General features: G+C 38.8%; 1 protein-coding gene across 1 annotated transcript in view; it reads left to right on the forward strand.

Annotated features, from left to right (window-relative positions):
• Positions 1-12895: 12895 nt before the first annotated feature.
• filip1l (filamin A interacting protein 1-like) overlaps positions 12896-21893 on the forward strand; it is a 54204-nt gene continuing 45206 nt past the window's right edge. The window contains exon 1 of the mRNA XM_087792053.1: positions 12896-12944. The gene's annotated coding sequence lies outside the window, so the exon portion shown is untranslated. The remainder of the gene's footprint in view (positions 12945-21893) is intronic.

A 21893-nucleotide genomic window follows, 5' to 3' on the forward strand; every position in this document is an offset into this window, starting at 1 on the left:
CTCTAACTGGATTACGCCGGAACTGCAGTCAACGCTTTATTTTCTGCCAGATAATGTATGACTTCTAATAAGACCTATGAATTTCTCTTTAGTTGTCTAAATAAATTGAAAATAAGGGTATCATCATTCAATTCTTCGTTTTTATTAACACTGCACATAAACATACTCTCTCACCTTGTTGAGTTCAGCATCAGTCTTCTCCTTACAAGCCAGAGACAACTCCAGAGCCATGCTTTCACTTCCCATCAGCCTCTGTAGCTCAACCAGTTGATCCTAACACATTTCCAACACATCTGGGGTGAATAAACATCTGTTTATACATGATAACTTTCATGTTGAGCATCTTTCCAGGCATTTAATGCATTATTTAAATCACCTGCATCTTCTTCAGTGCTTTGTCCTGTTTCAACATCTCAATGTACTCAAGGTCATTGGAGGTCAGCTGATAGCCCTTCATTCCTTTGAGCAATGTATCATGATTTTCTGCAATGACTTGAGAAAACAGGGCTTTCACATTTCTGAAGTACCAGCAAAAGTTTCTTTGAATAAACCTTTACTAGTTTATTTCAAGGTCATACATTACCAAGTATTTTCTGTTCGACTACTGTATTAACTTTTCAAATCATAAAACAAACAATACATCCAAGCAAAAGGAATAATCTCAAATGCATGTTAATAAATGGAATGGTTAACTTTCACACATCACATAAGTTTTTAACCCTTTATTTTGTAATATTGTATCTGAAAATATCTAGAAGATAAATATTTTGTTAATCCAAAAACAATAAAAAAAAGATTTGCATATGTCAATGTGACAATTTCACAATGCATTAATATAGTTAATTTTTGAAGTTTAGTTGCATGTTAGGTGTTTAATGCATTCAGGTTTAAAAAAAAAATAAATAAAAAAAAGGCTTCCAGTGGTGGCCCGAAACAAACCCTTAAAGCTGTCTTAATCATCTTCCATGGCCCTCCTTTATAACAAATTCCAGGGAAATATGATCCTTCATCATCACATATGTTGACACCGGATGTTTTTGTTTAGTGGTTGAGAAACAAACTAAGCTTTTGCTTTATAGGTCACCATATCATCATGAATTATTAGTCTACGTTGATTTTAAGATCCGGCCTCCGGGGCTTTTGTACGACACTTTTAGTTTAAATGAATCCATTCACATCCACCAAAAACCATACTAACGGTAACTGCAGCTTACCTGGTTTAATGTCTTCAGGGCTGACACAGAACGTGTGAGGTGGATCTTCTGGCTGAGTTTCTTGGCCCATCTTCAGAGAAGTTCCAGTTTATCATCCATGAAAACCAATGGTTGGGAAGGAAATTTAACTTTAACATCATACCTCATGTTGTACGTTGTCAGTGTTCACATCCTCAGAGAAATCCAAGCATCTCCTCACTTCCGCAACAGGTGGCGTCCTGGGAAGCTGGCGCCCCGAAGGGATGGAATATAGGGAGGAAATGCTGTTTCTCACGTTTTGAATGTGACTTGCTGACATGATGGAAGTTTTTAAATGGAATCATTTCAGACTCTGAGCCTCATGTTCTCCTCTGAGTCGACCAGGTGCAGCTCATCAGTGGAACCAGAGACGTACTGAGAGAAGGAAGATCCAAACGGAACAAGGGATCCTTCCTTTGATGAAACATTTAAGGGAAAAATAAATCAAGAGTAAAAATTAAAACAAGAAAATAAATAATCGCACAGTATAGCAAAGACAGTCTCTACAATTTAAACTAAAAATACATGATAGAGAGATGATGCAAATCAACCAACAACTGTACTTACTGTCAATGTTATTTAAGAGACACCAGTAAAATCGTCATACAATTAAGAAACAAGTATTCAGTTAGTGGAAAAGAAAAAGTGAGATTAAGTGGAAGAACAAAATAACAATTTTCCATGATTCAAATTTTTGAACACATACAGTAAGTATGTGTTATAAAAAAGCATGGCACATGTTCACGGATGTGATGAGAATTAAACAGCTAACCGTGGTCAGCTGTGGCTGTAGTTACTCGCCATGACCGTTAGATGGCAGAAAAGACTCAAATTCCCATCTGCAGGCATAACTGTTGAAGTGTTTACTTGTGCAGGAGATCAGAACATTTAGATCTGATGGACAGATCAGGTGGAGAATAAAAGTTTGAGATGACGGATGATTGGAGGAGAGTAGACATGATGAACCTGTATGAGACACACACGTGCATTCACAAACACACCTGTTGTTAATGTGGAGTCATCAACCTGAGGAACAGGGAGTGTCCTGAAGAAACCCACATAAGTGCTAGACCAGTGGTTTTCAAAGTGGGGGCCACTTGTGGGCGCTGAAGGGGCCTCAGAAAATTGGAGGAAAGGGAAGAACGGAATTTTACATTATATAATATAAATACTTCCAACTAGTGATGTGTCCGACTGTGTCGAGTAAATCCAGGAAGATGTTCATGAAGCGTGTATCGAGGCGTGTGTTGGTGACGTAGGTGGTGACGTATTGATGACGTTCGAGGCCTCGCGAACCGGCCCGTCACGTGACCGGTTCGGGAAGCGCTCGTGAACTTCCCGCGAAACTCAAAATAAAAATGGTCTCGAAACGCAACGGAGCTTCCTCCACATCTCTTGGATCGGCGGATTGTTGACTATAGCAAACTTTGGTTTACTAGTAAGTAAGTAAGTAAGTAATATTTATTTATATAGCGCTTTTCGAGACCAGGGTCACAAAGCGCTTAAACAATCAAAACAATACTCAAAAAAAAAATATCATACTTTAAAGATCAAGATAAAACTGAGAACAACACAGGAGTTCGAGAAATTCAAGGAAAAGCCTGAACAAATAGAAACGTCTTAAGATGTTTCTTAAAGGAGTCAGTAGACTCCATCAAGCGCAAAGAGAGAGGAAGATTGTTCCAAAGCTTAGGAGCAACAGCCTGAAAAGATTTCTCTCCTCTGGTCCTGAACCGTGTGCGAGGAACCATCAGTAGATTCTGATCCACAGACCTCAGAGCCCGAGCTGGGGTGTAAGACTGGATCAGATCAGTGATGTAAGGAGGAGCCTGACCATGAATAGATCTGAAAGTAAGAACCAGAATTTTAAAGTTGATCCTGAAAGAAACTGGAAGCCAGTGAAGAGTTTTAAGGACTGGAGAGATGTGAGTTCTTCTACTTGAGCGGGTCAGAATTCTCGCTGCAGAGTTCTGAATCAACTGCAGGCGAGACAGCTCCTTCTTGTTAAGACATGAAAACAAACTGTTGCAATAGTCCAGACGAGAAGAAACAAACGCATGGATTACAAGCTCCAGATCATGTTCCGACAACATTTTCCTAAGTTTAGAGATTTTTCTTAGTTGAAGGAAACAGTGGTCCTGGTCAGTTTTCTGCAGTGTCGAACAAGAGACATGTCTTTATCAAATACAACACCCAGGTTTCTCAGGCTCAGTTTGACAGACTGACCTAAGTCACCCAAGTACTGACTCAACCCTGGAACCTTATCATCAGGAGCAATCACCAGAGTTTCAGTTTTGTCCACATTTAGCTGTAAAGTGTTTTCACTCAGTAGTATCATGGAACCGGCGAGAAAAAGCTGTTTCCCCCTGTGTGGCAGCATGTTGAGCAGATCTCTCCTAGTAAGGTATAATAAATGATTATTAATAATGTTGGAATATAGGCTGTAAATCACAGCCTGTGATTAATATATACTCACAGACATATACGCACACCCATTATTATATATACTATATATATATATGTAAAATATAATAATGGGTGTATATATTTTTTCCACTTATATCCATCTTTTTTTTTATTCCAATATTTAACCTGAAAGTTCCCTCTTCAGGCTTTGAAAGCTATGGTGGAGGACAGACGCGAGAAGTCGATGGAGAGGCCAAATTATCTCTTTCTCAAGCCCCGGCTGTGAGCTTGACTGCAGATATGTGGACCTCCCTGAACACTGACTCGTATCTTGCTGTGACATGCCATTTTATAGATGCAAGCACCTCACTACAAACTGTTGTTTTCGGGGTGCAGCGTTACCCTCACACTCGTACAGCGGTAAATTTGGCTACAGTAAAAGCAGCACTGATGTCAGAATGGGGTATAACTGGCAAAGTTACAGGCCTTGTGACAGATGGTGCAGCTAACATGGGTGCATGTGCAAAGGCACTTAATGTGCGTCATTCACATTGTGTCGCACATTGCATCAACCTTTGCGTGAGGAAAGCACTGGAGCAAAACCCTGTGCTTTCTGCAATAAGGGCACAATCCCGCAGAATTGTTGGATATTTCAAGAGCAGCACAACTGCAAAGGTGAGTTCTTTATCCGACTGATTTCAGGTGAAATATTTGTTTAAGTTGTTGCTGGAGTTGTGCTTGAATCAATTACTTTTTTGTTTTGTCTAGTTTTTAGGAGAGACTGGTTACGGTGATCACCCAAATGTGTCTTCCATACCTCAAGCTAGTGCAAGAGGTGGACACACGTTGGAACGGCACCTACCAGATGCTCCAGAGGATATGACCTCAGGGAGCCAGTTGGAGCTGCAATGGCGGGATTACCCACCGATATCCCGCCAATGACTTCAGAAAGCTTCCCAATTATAGCAGATTGCCTTAAGGTACCTCAATTTACTTTAATTTATTATTTACTCTATCTTACATCTATCTGTCTATCTAGGTTTTGTCTCCATTCCATGAGGCAACTGTGGAGCTTTCCGCAGAGAAGAGGGTTTCCAAGGTTATCCCCCTCCTATTCATGCTTCACCATGCACTGGAGGAGGAGGACCTTGGATTCCTACAGACTCAGGAGAGTCGAGACTTGGCGGAAAGTCTCAGGCGTTACCTAAGAGAAAAACTGTTTATCTACCAATCCCAGAGCCTGTCTTCACTGGCTACACTGTTGGACCCTCGTTTAAAAAAAATGGGGTTCTTCAGTCAGCACAAAGCTGAGGAGGCAGAGAAACGATTAATTTCAGAGGTTGCAGCTATTATGCGGAGCTCTCGATGCCGTTAGTTTTAGCAGCGGCATCCTCCTCCTCCTCCTCAGAAAATGCAACCTCCTCCTTCTCGGCCTGGTACTCAAGGTAATCCCTTTAAAATCGGTTAATTGTAAACATTCACCTTGTGTTATTTTATGTAGTCACTTACATGGAGCGTTTCTGTTTTAGGAAACAAGCGTACAGCAGACCAGGCCGAGGAATGAAACAGTTGATGCTACGGTGGCGGTCAAGACCTACCTTGCAGAACACGATATCAAAAGAAGCGACGACCCCTTACAATACTGGGAGAAATATCCACCAATTTATTTTTCATTTAGCGATAAATCTTGTGTACCCCGGCTTCATCGGTACCTTGTGAAAGACTTTTCTCCAAAGCCGGTGAAATAATAAGCAAAAAAAGAAATGGGCTAAAGCCCAGCACTGTGGCAAAATTGCTTTTTTTTTTTAATAAAAATGAATATTTACACAAACAAGGTTGTCACGCAATTTTTTTTATTTTTTATTATCAGAATAATTTGCGCACAAAATAGACAATGCTCCCAATTGTCCACATGATGGCATGGTCGTGCAAATGAAGCCTCACGAGGCTTCGCTCCAAAGATGAACTACTCGGCTGGGAGGCTTCAGTTCTTCATGAGGCTTCATCTCGCCATCACTACTTCCAACCAGTTGCCCTGACATACAACCCGCAAACTGCCTAGATCACAGTAGTCAAACTGGTCCAGAAAGGGCAGAGACGGTGCAGGTTTTGGATCCAACCAGTCAAGCACATATAGTTGAACCAATCAGCACTTTCTTTAATATCCAATAGACTTGGAAAAACATTTAAAAAAAATTAAAGGAAAATTAAAAATGTTTCTTTTTTTCATTCTACCACAAGAAATTGTTGAGGTTTATAGGGTGAGGGTGCTGCCAAAACATATAAATGTATTCAATGGGAATAGACAGTATTGAAAACACATTTATAAACAAATATTGGAAAGTGTTTAAAGTAGGGAATACACCTGAGTTGTTGTTTCTTTTAGTGTTTTGTAAATGAGTTTCTGGACAAAGTCTAATGGTGTTTGTGAGGCCTTGCCATAATGAAGTTTGGGAACCACTGTGCTAGACAACAGTATATACAGCTATGTTCAAAATAATAGCAGTGTTTTTAAAAAAGTGAATAAAGCTCAAAATCCTTATATTTTTTATTTTCTTTCATTAGGAACGCTGCACATGGTATTGCACAACAAATCATAAAGAAAAAAGTATCCATATTTAATTACTTTACAGAATATGAAGGAAAAGGTGTGTTCAAAAAAATTGCAGTGTCGGCATTTCTCATTACAAACTCAAATATTTACTAAATAAACTGAAAAAATATTAACATTTAGCAATCCTGACAATTAGTTAACTAATATTTGGTTGAATAACCCCTGTTTTTGATAACTGCTGCACATCTGTGCTGCATGGAGTCAACGAACCTCTGGCACCTCTGAACAGGTAGATTGGACAACCTTCCACAATTCCTCTGCATTTTTGGGTTTTGCCTCAGAAACAGAAAATTTTATGTCACACCACAAGTGCTCAATTGGATTAAGGTCTGGGGATTGGGCTGGCCACTCCATAACCTCAATTTTGTTGGTCTGGAACCAAGATTTGGCTCGCTTACTGGTTTGGGGTCATTGTCCTGTTGAAACACCCATTTCAGGGGCATTTCCCATTCGGCATAAGGCAGCATGACCTTCGATCCATGACAAGATCAGTCCACAAAATGTTTCTCCATTTCTCAGAGGCCAGTCGACATGATGTTTGGCAAATGCAATCCTCTTCAGCAAATGTCTTTCTTGCAACAGTGGGACTTTGCGGGGCTTCTTGCTGGTAGATTAGCCTCACATAAGCGTCTTCTAATGGTCACAGCAATCATAGTCTCTGATCTCCCTGGAGCAGACCCTTGGCTTAGTCTTTGCCATTCTGACTATCCTTCGTTCCATTCGAATGGTAGTCTTATGTTTTCTTCCACGTCTCTCTGGTTTGTCTTTCCATTTTAAAGCATTGTTTTAGTTGAGCAGCCGATAATTTCCTGCACTTTTTTATACGTTTTCCCCTCTCCAATCAACTTTTTAATCAAAGCACGCATTTCTTCTGAACAATGTTTGGCACGACCCATCTTTCATCAGTTTTCAAAAATTGCATGCACAACATGTGCTTCATCCTTAAATAAGGGCCACCTGATTGAAACCTGTTGCTTTCACATAATGAATGATCTCACTGATTGAACTCCGCACTGCTATTTTTTTGAACACACCCCTTTTACTTAATTAGTCAATTACACAGACCCAGGAGTATTCATATCATTAAAGTTGGGCCTGTTGGTTCCTCTGACTTTACTACACCTGCTGGTAAATTATCTTCCATTTATTATTATGTTTTATACCAAAAACAGTGATTTATCTGGATAGTCATGTTGGACTGCTATTATTCTGAACATAGCTGTATACTCCACACCAAAAAGTCACTACAAACAGATTATTCATTTGAACCAGAGGTACATAAGCATGAACGGTGGTAGTAGAAGTAGCACAAGACGCCATGGTCAGGATTGGCATCAGATTCATTTTATTTCATATTCATCAGAAAACCTTCTCGTGTGTCGTCCCCCTACCATCTTGCTGCCAGCCATTTATCATGGATTTCTCTTATTTGATGTTTCTTAGAGATGGGTCAATGATGCCTCATGAAACAGTTTCATAGTGAAGCCACAGTGTCATGAAACAGTGTCTTACCTTTAAAACGCTACTAGATGGCAGTCTAAGTTTGAAAATGATGAGAGAAGTTTCAATGACTTAGTAGATCAGAGCCAAAGATTTTAAAGCAGAGAGTGACATCTAGTGGCCTTTTATTTTCATGAGACATCATCAGTCTATCACTAATGTTTCTAAACTCCCAGAGCCCGATTTTTGGCCCATGACCTCTAGTGTCACTGATGCATTATAGTGCACACCTAGCTGTGAGATCCTTCATGCCATCCACGGTTTAAAGACATATGGTACTACTCGGATGTTTACTTTGCCGGCGTAGCAAAGGGTATTTGAAGTAGCAGTGGCAGCAGTTTTCACAGAAGAAATGGTTATGGTAGTCTTAGCGGTAGTGGTGCGAGACGACTCCCAGAAGCCTTGTTGGTGAGGTGTTCAGTGCACTTCCCACCAGATGGAGACCACAGGGGAGACCCAGTAATGCTGGCAATACTTTGTCTCTCAGCATGTCTGGTAATGCCGAGACGAGACAAGCAGTAGTGGTACAAATAACAACGTAGGAGCATTTCTAAAATGGAATAGCTGCATCAGTATTTGCAGGAGAGGAACTGCAGTGTTAAAAGAAGACAAAGTAGTCACTAGTAGAGCTGTGTATTGGCAAGAATTTGGCAATATGATACGTGTCACAATACATGTGTGATGGTATGATGTATTGGGATACTGTACTAGGAACTTTTGAAGAAACAACCCATTTTCTTGCTTTTACGACAAAGAAATGAACATATACTTTTTCTAAAGTGAGACAAACTCCAATTTCTCAAATGTGAAAGTGCTTCTCAAAATATTAACAAAAAATGTAAACTTAAATTAACATTGTACAATGAACTGCATTAATGGTCTCAAACAACCTGGAGCGACGTGCAATACCCTGTATCTGTCAGTGTTTAATTTAATTTAAACTTTGTTTTAAAGCTAAAAATGAGTTCAAACATCAGCTTTAAAAGCTGCTGATGGAGCATGTATCCTCTCTTTTTAACCAATTTATGCAATTTCACCAGTTTTGTTGTTACTTTGGCACAGAGGAAATGACGAATGTTGCCAACTAGTGGCCAGAGGTTTAATTGCACCACACAAATGAAAGCTTGGAATATTTGAGTGTTAACTGTAAAATAAAACCTTGAATGATTGTCTTTTGTACACACACTATTGAAATATAAACCATAAAATAACGTTGGATTTCATTGTAATGTTATTTTAAGGTAACCAACTTAAAATATATATATATTGATACAGTGCTATTGAACATCGATGGCAGTATCGGGATGGCAGTAGTTGTAGTAGTACGAAGACAGTAGTGACAGAAGTAAAAGCAACAGTGGTGATACTGATCATTGATAAGTAGTGAAAAGAGTTGAAGTCAAATAAAGTAGTGATGGTTATACAACACGAGTGGATGTGGTAGAAGAAGAAGTATCAGGATCTACCCAATTACATTCATGTCAAAAAGTTGAAGTAATGCAACAACAGGGCAAAAAACAGTAGGAGGATTCCCTTATGTGTGCACGTCTAGTCAGACAGAGCAACAGGCAGGTGTTCAGACGGACACATGTTCCCTCATGGATAATATTTCTCTCTGACTTCAACCAGCTTCTATCTTTACCCTCGACGGCCGCTGACACTCTGCCAGTTCCGCATGCTCAGTGGAGCTCCAAGAACTTCAGGGAGATAGCGCTGAGTCGTAAATACCTCTGCTTTTAAACTGCCCGCTACCAGAATGTCGAGGGTCAGAGAAGTTGTGTGGCTGCTCTTCAGATAAACGTAAAGCATGATCCTGTCATCAATCGAGTCATAAATTGATCTTTGCTCGAGGCTGCACGAGCGATTTGCTCCGTCTCACTTACAACTATATAAAGCAGCTGATAGTTGGCCGATAATCTGCAGCTATGATTCCCTGCTACTTGTAGAGACCACATTCAGAGCTGGCCCTTTTATTTTAAAGTTACAGTTCGCCCAACGTTCAAATTCCTCTTTTTCTACTCACCCTCATATTTACTTAGAGTTGGGTTGATTTTCAGAGTAATCTGTTCCTTTTTAGAGTTATAGACAAAAATATATATAAAGGAGGTATATGGATGTTTTTTGGACAGACATAAAGACGACGACTTCTACTCTCCAGTCACTACATTAAAATTGACTACATTGAATACATTTTTGCCTACAACTCAAAAAAGGAAGAGATTACAGAAAATAATCCCAACCCTTAGTCGACATGAGGGTGACATTTTTGACATTTGAGTGAATCAACCATTGAATTATAGCAGAAAGGAAAAGCACACAAAAAAGATTAAGGGTATTTCACGTTTTTCGTTCAACAAAACTGGTGTGTTTTCCACTTTGTATTTAGTTATCTAAGGATTAGCTCATTTTAAGTTCACGTTAAATAAATAAACATGTGGGAGTTGATTTAGTGTGTCTTACATCTTGGACCTATATTGTACTCCAGTATTTGTCCATTCGTACAAAACTCTCTTTCCATTACGTTAGAAAAAGTGCTTACAACCCAACCACACAAACACAACAAGTCTGACAAGTTGCTCCTAACACAGAGTTGATTCGAGCTCAAATAGAATTCTCGACTACTTTGCCAGCTGCCCCACAACAACAATTCATTCTTATGTTCCTGCACTTTCAAGCATTTTATCCTCAAAACAAGTCTAATCTACTCCAATGGCACTTTATTCTTCTGTTTACAAATACAAAAACGACCTGTCGCAACAATCTGTGTAGGATGACTTAATATGGAAGTGTATGTCGAGATGGAATGTCAAGTAAGAGGATATGTACACATGCACGTGCATCAGAATCATAAACAGCCACGCCGCCGTCCTCGAGTGTTGAGAGACGGCCACCTGGAAACTTTCTGGACTGCACTTTCTGCCGAGCTGTCAGTGAGGTTAATTTTGTGATGTTAGTGATTAGTGACTAGTGTTCTGTTACAACACGTCTCTGACCTGCTCACGTACTGTCAGGACCCCAGAGTGATGGGTCTGCAGCCGTTCCACCGCCTCCTGCAGCACTAGAGCTTCACCAGCTGGCAAACATGTCTCTGATTTATCCATCCTTACAGCTGCCACCTCACACTGGTGGTGACTTCAGGTGACGCCGGGAGGCCAATTACAAACTTAACAGGTACGTGTCATGGTCAGAATAATAATAATCATATTGTGATTATTTTACCCAACATTGAATATGCTTATTAATTCATGGATTTGATCTACAATAAATGCATTTCTTTGCGATTTTTAAGATAAAGGCAAATTAAGCATACATTGAAATAAACTGGAGGTCTATTTAGTTACTATAATTACATTAGTAAACAAACATACTATAAAACATGGAGCCTTGTCAATACTTTAACTTTTAAAACTACTATAAAAACCTGTGGTGAAAACATTTATATTTATCAGTCATTAATAAGAATCACACAAACTTTAGTCCAGAGTAAACAGAATTGAAACGATGTCATGTCTGCCTTTCATTTCCAGCTGTCATAATTATTTGCATACAAAATAAGTGTAATTTATACAAATTAAATTGTGTGATTTTATAAGGTAATAAACGCACATATGCGCACACATGCAGGTGCGCGCGCACACACCCCAGCCAAACACGTCAAGATACTAATGTACATCAGGATGTAACTAGCACTCAAAACACGCGGGTCTGGTTCTTTCATTTAAATGTGCTGCCATAGACGAGGCGCTCATGTCTTATGAACTCACTACTCGTTATTTTCTTCTGTTGTTTGGAGTTGTGGTCATATGGAGGTTTCTAAAGAGTTCTGAGTTGTCTCCGCTTTCATGAAGTCGAGAAATTTTACTCATGAAGTGGATCTACAAGAATAAATAGTTTGTCTGATAACTACTGGAAGGACCTTGTCGTTATGGGATTAGGAGGTGTTTAAAAGGAGGCAGAACTAGTGGCTACCTGATTAATAATAATGTTATGGTATAAGCTAATGGTATAGATATTAGTGATCTGGGAAGGGAAGCTAGTAGACACCCAGGCTTCATGATAAAGCGTGGTTAGAATAACAGCTGGAATTATGACTGTTCAAAATGTGACCAACCATGAAAAAAACTGAAAATAGAAAATCAATGATTGCTGCTTTAAGACTTCAATCAGTAAAGAAATAAACATATTTATCACATATTGTTACACAATACCGAGGTGTGATACCACACACAGAAGCCACACACACACCTGTATAAATAAAGGTGAGATTTATGGCAGTGCGTGAGGAAGACTCTCCGACAGCTGAGGACCTTGAAACAACGTAGGTCAAACACAAGCAAACATTTTCTATAGTACTTAAATCAACGGATATTACAGATGATCTTCCATCAAACGATGCAGTTGGTTCTTGCTTCATGCAAGTGTGTGACTCAACAGTCTGTGACCCTCCCTCACTCAGTCTGCATCAGAACCTAACCCACTTTTTTTCAAACCGGTGCAGGGGTCGCCACTCAAACTGTCACAAGCCTATTCTTGGCGAAACCTACACCCCACTGGTGGTGATAAAAACAAATCGGATCCCACAATTCCTAAAGTATGTGATTGCATAACTTTCCATTTTCCCACCGTGTACTCGCAATCTTCAGGATCTACATCATTTTTGCCCCCTCGACCTAAGAATAACAGACGTGAGGTGGGCCGGGTCCCTGGCTGGGGCCATATGGTCCCATTAAAGCTGTGTGTGTGTGTGTGTGTGTGTGTGTGTGTGTGTGTGTGTGTGTGTGTGTGTGTGTGTGTGTGTGTGTGTGTGTGTGTGTGTGTGTGTGTGTCAAGGGCTGTAGAAAGAGTAGGGAGGGCATCCAAGGCTCAAGGTGTCAGAAGGGAGGGAGTTTAAATTTAACTGCGACAGGGCTGATATCTGCATGGCAGGTCTCGTCTCCCCCACTGCTCTCCCTCTCTTTCTCTCTCCCTCACAAACGGAATCCATCGGTGTGCTCAGACACCAGCCACAGCTCTGCTAGGACTCTTGTTTTGCAGCAATCGCACCTTCTGGATTGTACACAGGCCGGCCGAGGACACAAGGAGGCAGGAAAAGCAGACTTTGAGCGTGAGGATACAGCTGATCAGTGGCTGAAGACAGCTGGCAGCTCTGCAGAGGCACACCAGCACTGAGGGCAAACGCTCTGCAACAAGAGGTGAGTGTGTTCAGTGGCAGGTTGCAAGTGACCAGCATCGTTTTTTTTTAAGCGTGATTACTGGTAACATCCAATGGTTCTGCTCATATTCTGGGGCTGCAGGAATCATTCAAGAACTTCACATTTAACCTGTTCATGGAAGGAGAAGATTTCAGCACAAGCGTGAGATTCACATCTTTATTTTAGCTAATTACACATAGATTAGAGACCAGGGGTCTCTGAGGGTCAGATGGTACGTCTTGTAATCTCAGTCTAATCCAAGAAGATTGAGAATGTTCATTGCTGTTGGGGAAAATCAACCTTGTATGGTAATATATGGCAGTAGAGAGAGGTTAATAACGTCTGCCTCCACAATGTTTCCCTAACCTTCAAATCAAAGCAGGTGATAATAGATCAATAAATACTTTATCTTGATCACGAGCCAGGGAGATTTCCAGATGCCCAAAAGAGTACGAGGGGCTGTCAAACCGCATCTACATGTATGACCAGTGAGGGGCGGGGACGCCGGCTCAAGTTACCACCATTGAGGTTTGGAAACATAATTGGAGGAAAGTCAAACAACAACAAACTCAGGTCAGACAGCAGGTACTCAACTGTAGCCCCTTAAGATGCAGATGATTACATCTTCTATGAGATACAAGTTGATGCTTATAAATCTAGAATGAAATAATTGCAAGTTAAAATTAACGTTTTCGCCTGTTAACAGACCCAGTACTCTCAGGGACTATAAGGTTATGAAATATTAGGTTTAAGTGGATTTGTATTTCCAGGATTATAAATGTTTGTCTAATTGTGAACACATGTCTTTTTTTGGTAAAATTGTAAGTGTAAGTCCTAGATAAAGTTATGAATATTGTTGATTTTTATCAACCAGGAAAATGACCATTTAACAACTCTATATAAGGGTAGAATTGGTCAAGCGCTGTACAAAATTATTTTTAAAGTTGTTGTTTTTGGTGTTCACTTAGATATGGTGGTACTCTAATTCTGATCCAAGCTTGTCTTGAACCAGTAATCAGTCGTGAGTGGAATGTTGATCGTAAATGTGTGTAGGCAAACGTTTTTCCCGCTCTTAGATCAAACGAGTAGATTGTACTTTATATTTTGATTGTCTTTTAGCATTAATTTAAAGATGGCGTATATGTATGTAACAATTTTAATCTAACAATACAAAAATCAGCAAACATTTCTAGTCGCAGAAAAAACTTCACGTGGTTGAGATGACAGACAAACACTTTCAAATTCTAAAGATGACGTAGAGAATTAATTAAACCTGTCGTGCACATTCCAAAGCCAGCTTTTCTTAATAGGTGATTCTGTTAACGTGACACAGTCATGCTCGCACACACGTCACCCAGTAAGTAGCCCTCCATTTAAACTGCATTAAAACATCGCCAATACTACGATTTAATTCCCCAAACAGTGATTTACAGGTGCAAATGAGTGAAGACAATCGGTTTAACACACTTCATGATTCTCTTGGTTGACTCACCCGAGACAACCATCCAGACCTTTAGCTTTAAAAGAGAAGCCAGTGCAAAGATTTGCCCGATTCTGGGTCGCCTGATCAGAATTTACATTTTGTTTAAGTTAAGTTATCCCAAATTACTTTTTGTATTGTAATGCATTATTCGTCATGTCTTTTTGTCTTTGAGAAATTGATACTTTAAATGAGATGTTTTTAACAAGAACAAGAATTGCATCACCTTGCTGAAGGACTGCACTATGAGTATTACTGTGTGCAGAGTGATGTTTGTGGAGAGATAATGTAGGATCTTCAAAGAACTTGTCAAGTGAAATGCACATCATAGCATTTTCTCAGATTTTATATCAATATTAATAGAAACATTTTATTGCCAGTGTTGTAAACACAACCTTTGTTGTGGTGGCATTACAGAAGAAACAACAAAGCACAAAAAATAAACAATAGAGAAACAGAACCAAGAACAAACAGCTTAATTCAAAAGTTGTGTTCGTCTGACTTTTGTAAAACCTAAACCTTAAGTCACCTGGATGATCCTCTGAGTCGTCTCAACCCTGGGCTGATTGACAGATCCAGGGTAGTGGAACAGAGATCATTGATCCATTGAAGCATTAAGATCCACCTGTTGGCAGTCTGAGCTTCTCCAGCTGGAAAGCAGATTGCTCTTATACAGTTGCTGTGTTGGTTTACCAGTCGATTGATTTGTTGTTCATGTTAATCAGATTATAGGTGATCCATCATTATGTATGTCCTACTTCAGTACTGGTACGGCAGTCAAATGTGCAAAAAGAGAAATGATATTCACCAAGAGAGCATGCAAAGTTTTTAACAAATCCTAAACGATATCAGTATTTCAGGTAAATAATTTAACAACAAAAGTGCTAAATATAACCAGAACTAAACGTGAAGCTCAAGTGATTCACTTCACACTGTTAGTACACTGAACTTGCATATTTCCCAACAAATAGAAAAGTACTGTTTTTTCAAAAAAAAAATTTTTTAAACAAAGTTTATACAATATAATGAATATAATTCATACTAAACCACCATAAGGCAGCACAATTCAGTTATCTCTATGCTAATGTTGACTCCAATATTTTAGCCCATCTATCTACCTAGCTAGCTATCAACTAGCAACCCGTCGATAAATAAAGGATTTAATAAAGTGTGTTTGGTTTTGACCAATTTATCTGTGTGTAAACTTGTTAACTGAAAGAGATAAACTGTTTTTTTTTTCATTTCATCTTCCCGGTGAGTAAAGTATCTCATTCTTTTCACAAGTATTAGAAAACTATTTCTCCGTATAGTGGTCATATGACTCTCCAGGCAGGTTGTCCCTGCAAAAAATGACAAGAGCATCGATAAGTTAATAGTGAGTTTTACTGCATGATACATAAAAATGACATTACAAAAATGTAAAGAAAATTTACAAACACAAGAGATATTGGAAGATGATTTGATTTGTAAATGTCATAGGTTTCTTTATGCTGCATTGTCTGTACCGATATTGAAAACGTTCTAGGATCATAAAGATAATTGAGTCCTGAGGGGACAGAGTGGGGTCAACAGGTACACGGATGTGGATAAAAGAACACATGCTGGTCACTGTAGCTCAAATTTCTCGCACTGAATACCATCCAGGCAGTCCTCTGGGAAGAGACTTCTATATATACAGAGAGAGAAACGTCAGTGTTGTCCTACATTAGCCTGCCTGCCTCACTCCACAAACCCCGACATGCGGTCCTGCTGTCAAAAAAGTTGCTGAGTTCAGATTGTACTGCCTTGAGCCATCAGCTTGACCAGAGCTTTTGTAGATCTGCCTCCGTCCGTTAAAGATAAAGTGGTGAAAGAAGAGGGGTATTAAAAGCACAATGGACATATTAGGTGAAGTTCATCAGCCAAAAAAAGATTGAGTATAAGAAGATGAAAATGAGTCAGGAGTTTACTTGGTCACACTAAAGTCTTCATACGACTTGTAGTTCCATTCACTGAGTAATCTTAAGCATAAACACAGCAACCAAGAGAAGCCTACTCTTCATGGAACAGAAACAGCATTTTCTTTCGAGGTGACTGATGCGAGTATCTTCAAAATGCATTGTAAAAAAATGTATGTAGTAATTCATGGCAAACTTAGTGAATCTTAACTTAGTGGCTAACAAAACCAAAATGATTCTGGCCCCTGATAGCCTTGTAAGTGCTAAAAAGACTTGATATCTTTATTTATATTAGACGTCCAAGCCTAGACAAATGAGATAGTAAACATAAAGTAAACTGTTCGGTATACCTTTCAAGTAGACTGAATTTTGGTGTGTGGCCCAGTACTACTCCAACATAAATAGAGCAGAATTTTCCAGCCTGAAAAAAGAACATCTTGAGAAGATAAGGGATGGGTGTTGTCTGATAGTCTGACTTAAAACCTTTTGTGTTGGTGACTTACAATGATCCTACACTGTAAAGGAGCTACTGTATGCTAACATTCACTATATCCTACTTATTTTATATGTATATTTTGTGAATATAAGAACAACTTTCCATATAATTGTATTGTATCCCAGTTCTGGCATGTTTGTGAGACTTAGTTCTCGGTCTTTGGTGAACATTACTTATCACCGGTCCCTCAGATACATGAATGGGTCCTCCCCACTTTAGATAGCTTGTACTCTATTTTTGTTTTACTGCAACTGTGAACTCTGGATAGAACTTTCCATGATGCAGCAAATGATGCAGGACCAGTCACGCACTCAGTCAGCTGACCAGATTTTCTGGACATGGACCTTTTGTCCCGTTTCATGTGCAAATTGTAAAAACAAGTCCTGGAAGTGTTTCCATTGATATGAACAAGGGATACCACAAACACATTTGGTTACAGGCCCGTGGGTCACCTTGAGTTAACAAAAGGGTTGAAAAAAAGGTTAAAAGAAATCACATTTATGAACAAATAATTTGATCAAATGTTTATATCATCAGTGTTTTTAACTACTTTCATCATGTGCATATAACGGTAGGTCAGCAGTGATCAGTTGTTCCTCTGACATCACAACAGGACCACTGATAGAAGCGCTCGATAGGTGCACATGGCGCTTTTTAAGATAGGTTATTAACATGGCGCAGGCATGTTTAAATTGAATTATATATATCACCATATTGTTTAATTTCTAAATTACAATTATTACAATCGAAATCATGTCAGGAGCAGTATTATTTTACGTGATATCAGAAACATATAATGAGTAATAAAAATGTGTTGAATGTATAACTTATTCATAAATAATACCTCTCAGATATTTGGCCTCCGCCAATAAAAGTGTTTTCCGAAGCACTTCCACTTAGCACTCTGTTGACTCTGGATTTATATGTAGCTGTAAAATTCCTACCATTAGTCACTGGAATAAATGAAGCCACACAGCTGGTGCTAAATATGCACTGCAGGTAGAATCTAACCCCTCGAACAGAGGCCTTTTCATCTCTGAACCCCGACTGGTCTTTATTGTTGCCCTGCTACGTGTTTACTGTTGTTATAGCTACAGGCTCAGTTGGCACGACGAGGGATTAGCATGGACTTTACATAGTGTTTGCATTCACCGCATAACACAGTCAATTACTGGGCTATTTTCTGAAGCCACTCGAACATTGTCCCACACTACTCTTACCTAACAGCTGAGGTCAGTGTCAGCATGGCACCCTGGGTTTGGGATTCTTGTGGCAAAAATGACAATTTCTGGACTTTACTTCTTATAAAGAAACATCTTAAGACACTTTTATTCGTGCAGGCTTTTCCTTGATTCTCTGAGACTCCTGTGTTTGTCTCTGTGTTATTTTAAGTATATATTTTATTGGGTATTGTTTTGATTGTTTAAGTGTTTGTGAACCTGGTCTAGAAAAGCACTTTATAAATATTACTTACTTACTAATTCATACTTTTAATGGGTGCTCTATTGTTCTTCTGTCTGCTGCAGCTGATTTGGATTCAAATTTTCCCAAATTACACAATGGGTTATTACATTAATGTCCATCAATTCAAAGTCAACAAGATAATTCAACTTTGGCATCAGTGTTGTCCAACGCATAAAGGAAATTATTTCTGTCTTAAGACCAAATCGGACAAAACCGCCAATTTTTGGTTGCCGAATGATCCAACTTTAAACTGATGTGAACATATGGCAGAAACTAAACTGAGAATTTATAGAATAATATATACTTGAAACTATGGCATAAAAATATGGGCTTAATTTTTCTCATAAAGATTTGTTTTAATATCGGTTTCAAAGCTTATTACAACACTACCATCTAGTGGCTACTATGTGAATCGCTTGGGTATATCTCGTGTTTCCGTTTTATTTGCCGATATTTCGAGAATCATGTTTCAAAAAGAGTTGTATTTGGTGAATGTGTGTATTAGTTAATTCACAAATGCGAAACGGATTTCACAAAAAGATTTTTCAATCTTCCAATTTTATTTTTGTTTTTCAAATAAAAATCATACATATTTATGAATCAATTTGGATGTGTGAAATACAAAAGCTCATACTGAAATTGATCCAGGTACATGCTATATTGGTCATTCGATTTATGGATACAATTCAAGAATATATTCTCCTATATTTATGGATGCAAAAATGTGTAGTTTTTGTGTGGATGGATATACACCTACACCTAGGGTTTATCTGTCTGTATAATGTTCAGTCATGATAAACTCTCCAGTCTATATACAGTGGTTAGGTGATTGATCAAAACATGAAGTTTCAGCATGTGGCTCATTATACTTCACCACTGCTTGTCAACAAATGTGCTCTTTGAATCAAATAATCCATTAAAACATGTACAGATGCAGCAGAGACCACTGGAGTGGGAGAACTTTCTCTAGAGCTCTTGGGTCAAACACAGACTGGTCCATTCAAAGCTGCTCCTTCACACCGGACTCCTCTGGTTCAGAGACTGTCAAACTGCTTATACCAAGTGAAAGTGCACACAAGGTGCTGAGAGTTGACAGGAGGGAGTCTTGTGAGAGAATCAGGTAAATGCTCTGATATCAGATATATTTGCTGCTGCAGTGTCTAGATACACCTGAGGCAGGAACAACCTCTGAAAGTCCTTCCAGACAATGTGGGCTACTGCTGAGCTTAATTTAGGTTGTGATATGACGGTGTGAATACTGATGCAATATTGATGAGCTCAGTCATTATTAGGTGGATGAAGGACGCTGTGATAGAGGGAGGACGTCTGAATGAACTCATGAATGAACGCTGAGCGTTTGTGTGTCAGTGATTTAAGAGGGCGACTAAAAATTCAGCAGCAGAACAACCTCTGACTCATCATGCACAACTCAGTGCGGGTTGCTTAGCAACTAAACCACAGGAAAGATGCATTAATACTTTTCTTCATATTGAGTCCTTCACATCTTGTTTACCACTTTGATCTTCACCAACCCTAAAAGTTATTCCTTTATTAAATAAGCACTCGAGTGTTTTTAATCATGTGTAGTTGTTTTCTGTGTTTTCCTATGTGATATAACTAAATATTCCTAATATTTAAGAATCAGTTCATTAGAGGAAGTAACTTTAAACTCTGTTATGCTGTACATGCAACAGTGTGCGTGTGGAGAGTGACCCATTAATCCATTGGGTCAATCCTATTCTCTGCACAGATGGACGTCCAGTCGAAGTCACTCTGCTGATTATCTTGTGTTACATGTTTTAAAGTGTTCATTTTCTTGAACACACGTGTGACTGTTTATAACATGAGCAAAGTGAAGGCAGCAGGCAACCTTCTGTCTTTTCACTGTATTCATGTGGCCCTTGTGAAGTCTCGAGTGACACTTCAGGAATGATGTTGTGCTAGTTAAAATGGGTGTCATAAATAAATGGTGGTTTGTTGAAAAAAGGATAAAAATAACAATAAAAATAAATACATACACAGTATTAAACTCCGGATTAACATTATATTAAGCTTCCATTTCTTTACTGTTCTTCCATATATACATTTAAACTGTGTTCATTAATGAGTAATACAAAGAAGAACAAGCAAGCCTTTTTAGGAATTGAAATGTGTTTATATAACACAATAACATGATCCTTGTTTATTTTTTACTATTTCAAAAATATTTTAAAAGCCATATTTGTATTATTGTGATGTGGCAACCATAGAACAATAGTTCACTCTGGTTGCTATAGATACATTTACTAGAATCATTTATCCTGTTACTTCGGAGACTACATCCACCTACAACTGCTAGTACTCCATGTTCCCCCGGAAAACACAAAAATAACTACCACTAAAGCAAATTCCTTCACACCATAAAACTTGCTCTATACTCAAAAATAATAATGAAAATTGTACAACTTTGTTGAAATTACAGAACAACAACAACAAAATCTACCACATCTCTGACCCATAAACTGTTCTTTCTATCCGTACTTTTCTTAATACTACGGTAACATTTTGACATACTACTGTTTTAATCCTGTTTACCTACAGTCTATACAGTCTTGCATATACACTTCTTTTACACAATTTTTGACAAATGACAATGAACCCACCTTGATGATGTCATGACAAGGTTATGATTTCATGACCTTCAGCCTTCATGGGAAAATTTAGAAACATCTGCGCCATCTGTCTGCTAGATAGCGCATTGCATTTAAAAATGAGACTTCAATATTAGAGATTTGGAATTAAGTATAAAATAAAGTCCACAGATAAAGCGAAAGCAACATTTGTTGGCTCTATATAGCATTTTAAATAGTTGAGTTAATGAGTGTGTTATCATTTTATGGAGCTGTTGAAATGACATTAATAGGCTGTGACTGGTGACATTAAACTTCTCTGTAATATTAGATGCACTTGCTGACCTTGTGGTTGATCATAGAACGATTAGGTTTTAGACAACATAGCCAGGTGGTTTTCCTGTTTATGTCTGTGGCTTTGCGTGTGCATAACATGTTTGGACGACAGAGAAGACGATCCGGGTATCCAGCCAGTGGGCAGTGGTCCTGCGCTCTGGTGGGTCTTGTGGTGTAACTTCTGCTATTCACACCTTAGAACTTGAGATCTGTCTGGCTCTGCTCCGGCCGGACACACCAGCATAGAGCTGAGAGCTCAGAGACTTTAGAGCTCAGGTTCAGAAATAAAAGTTGTGGCCACAATTTTCTTTTTCTTTCTTTTCTCGCCGGTACTCCTATCAATCATAATCCACTTTAAACTACAATATACACAGTGAAATAAGTGAATACAGCTCATTTTTATCTGAAACTGTCCTGACAGAAAAGTGAGGCGAGATTTCACCTCGCTTTCCTGCAAATGGAAATGATTTCTTCTTATGTGTAGATATTTAAATACATTTCCATCCTTATTCATGACTTTGTATACTTAAGGTAAGGTAAAACTTTATTGATCCCTCAGGAGGTCTCCTTTGGGAAATTGTTTAAACTTACATAGTTATTTGTGTAACCAGTACTGCCTTCAGAAAA

The sequence above is a fragment of the Callionymus lyra genome, chromosome 5, assembly GCF_982586985.1.
Source record: "Callionymus lyra chromosome 5, fCalLyr1.hap1.1, whole genome shotgun sequence".
Classification (NCBI taxonomy): Eukaryota; Metazoa; Chordata; class Actinopteri; order Syngnathiformes; family Callionymidae; genus Callionymus; species Callionymus lyra.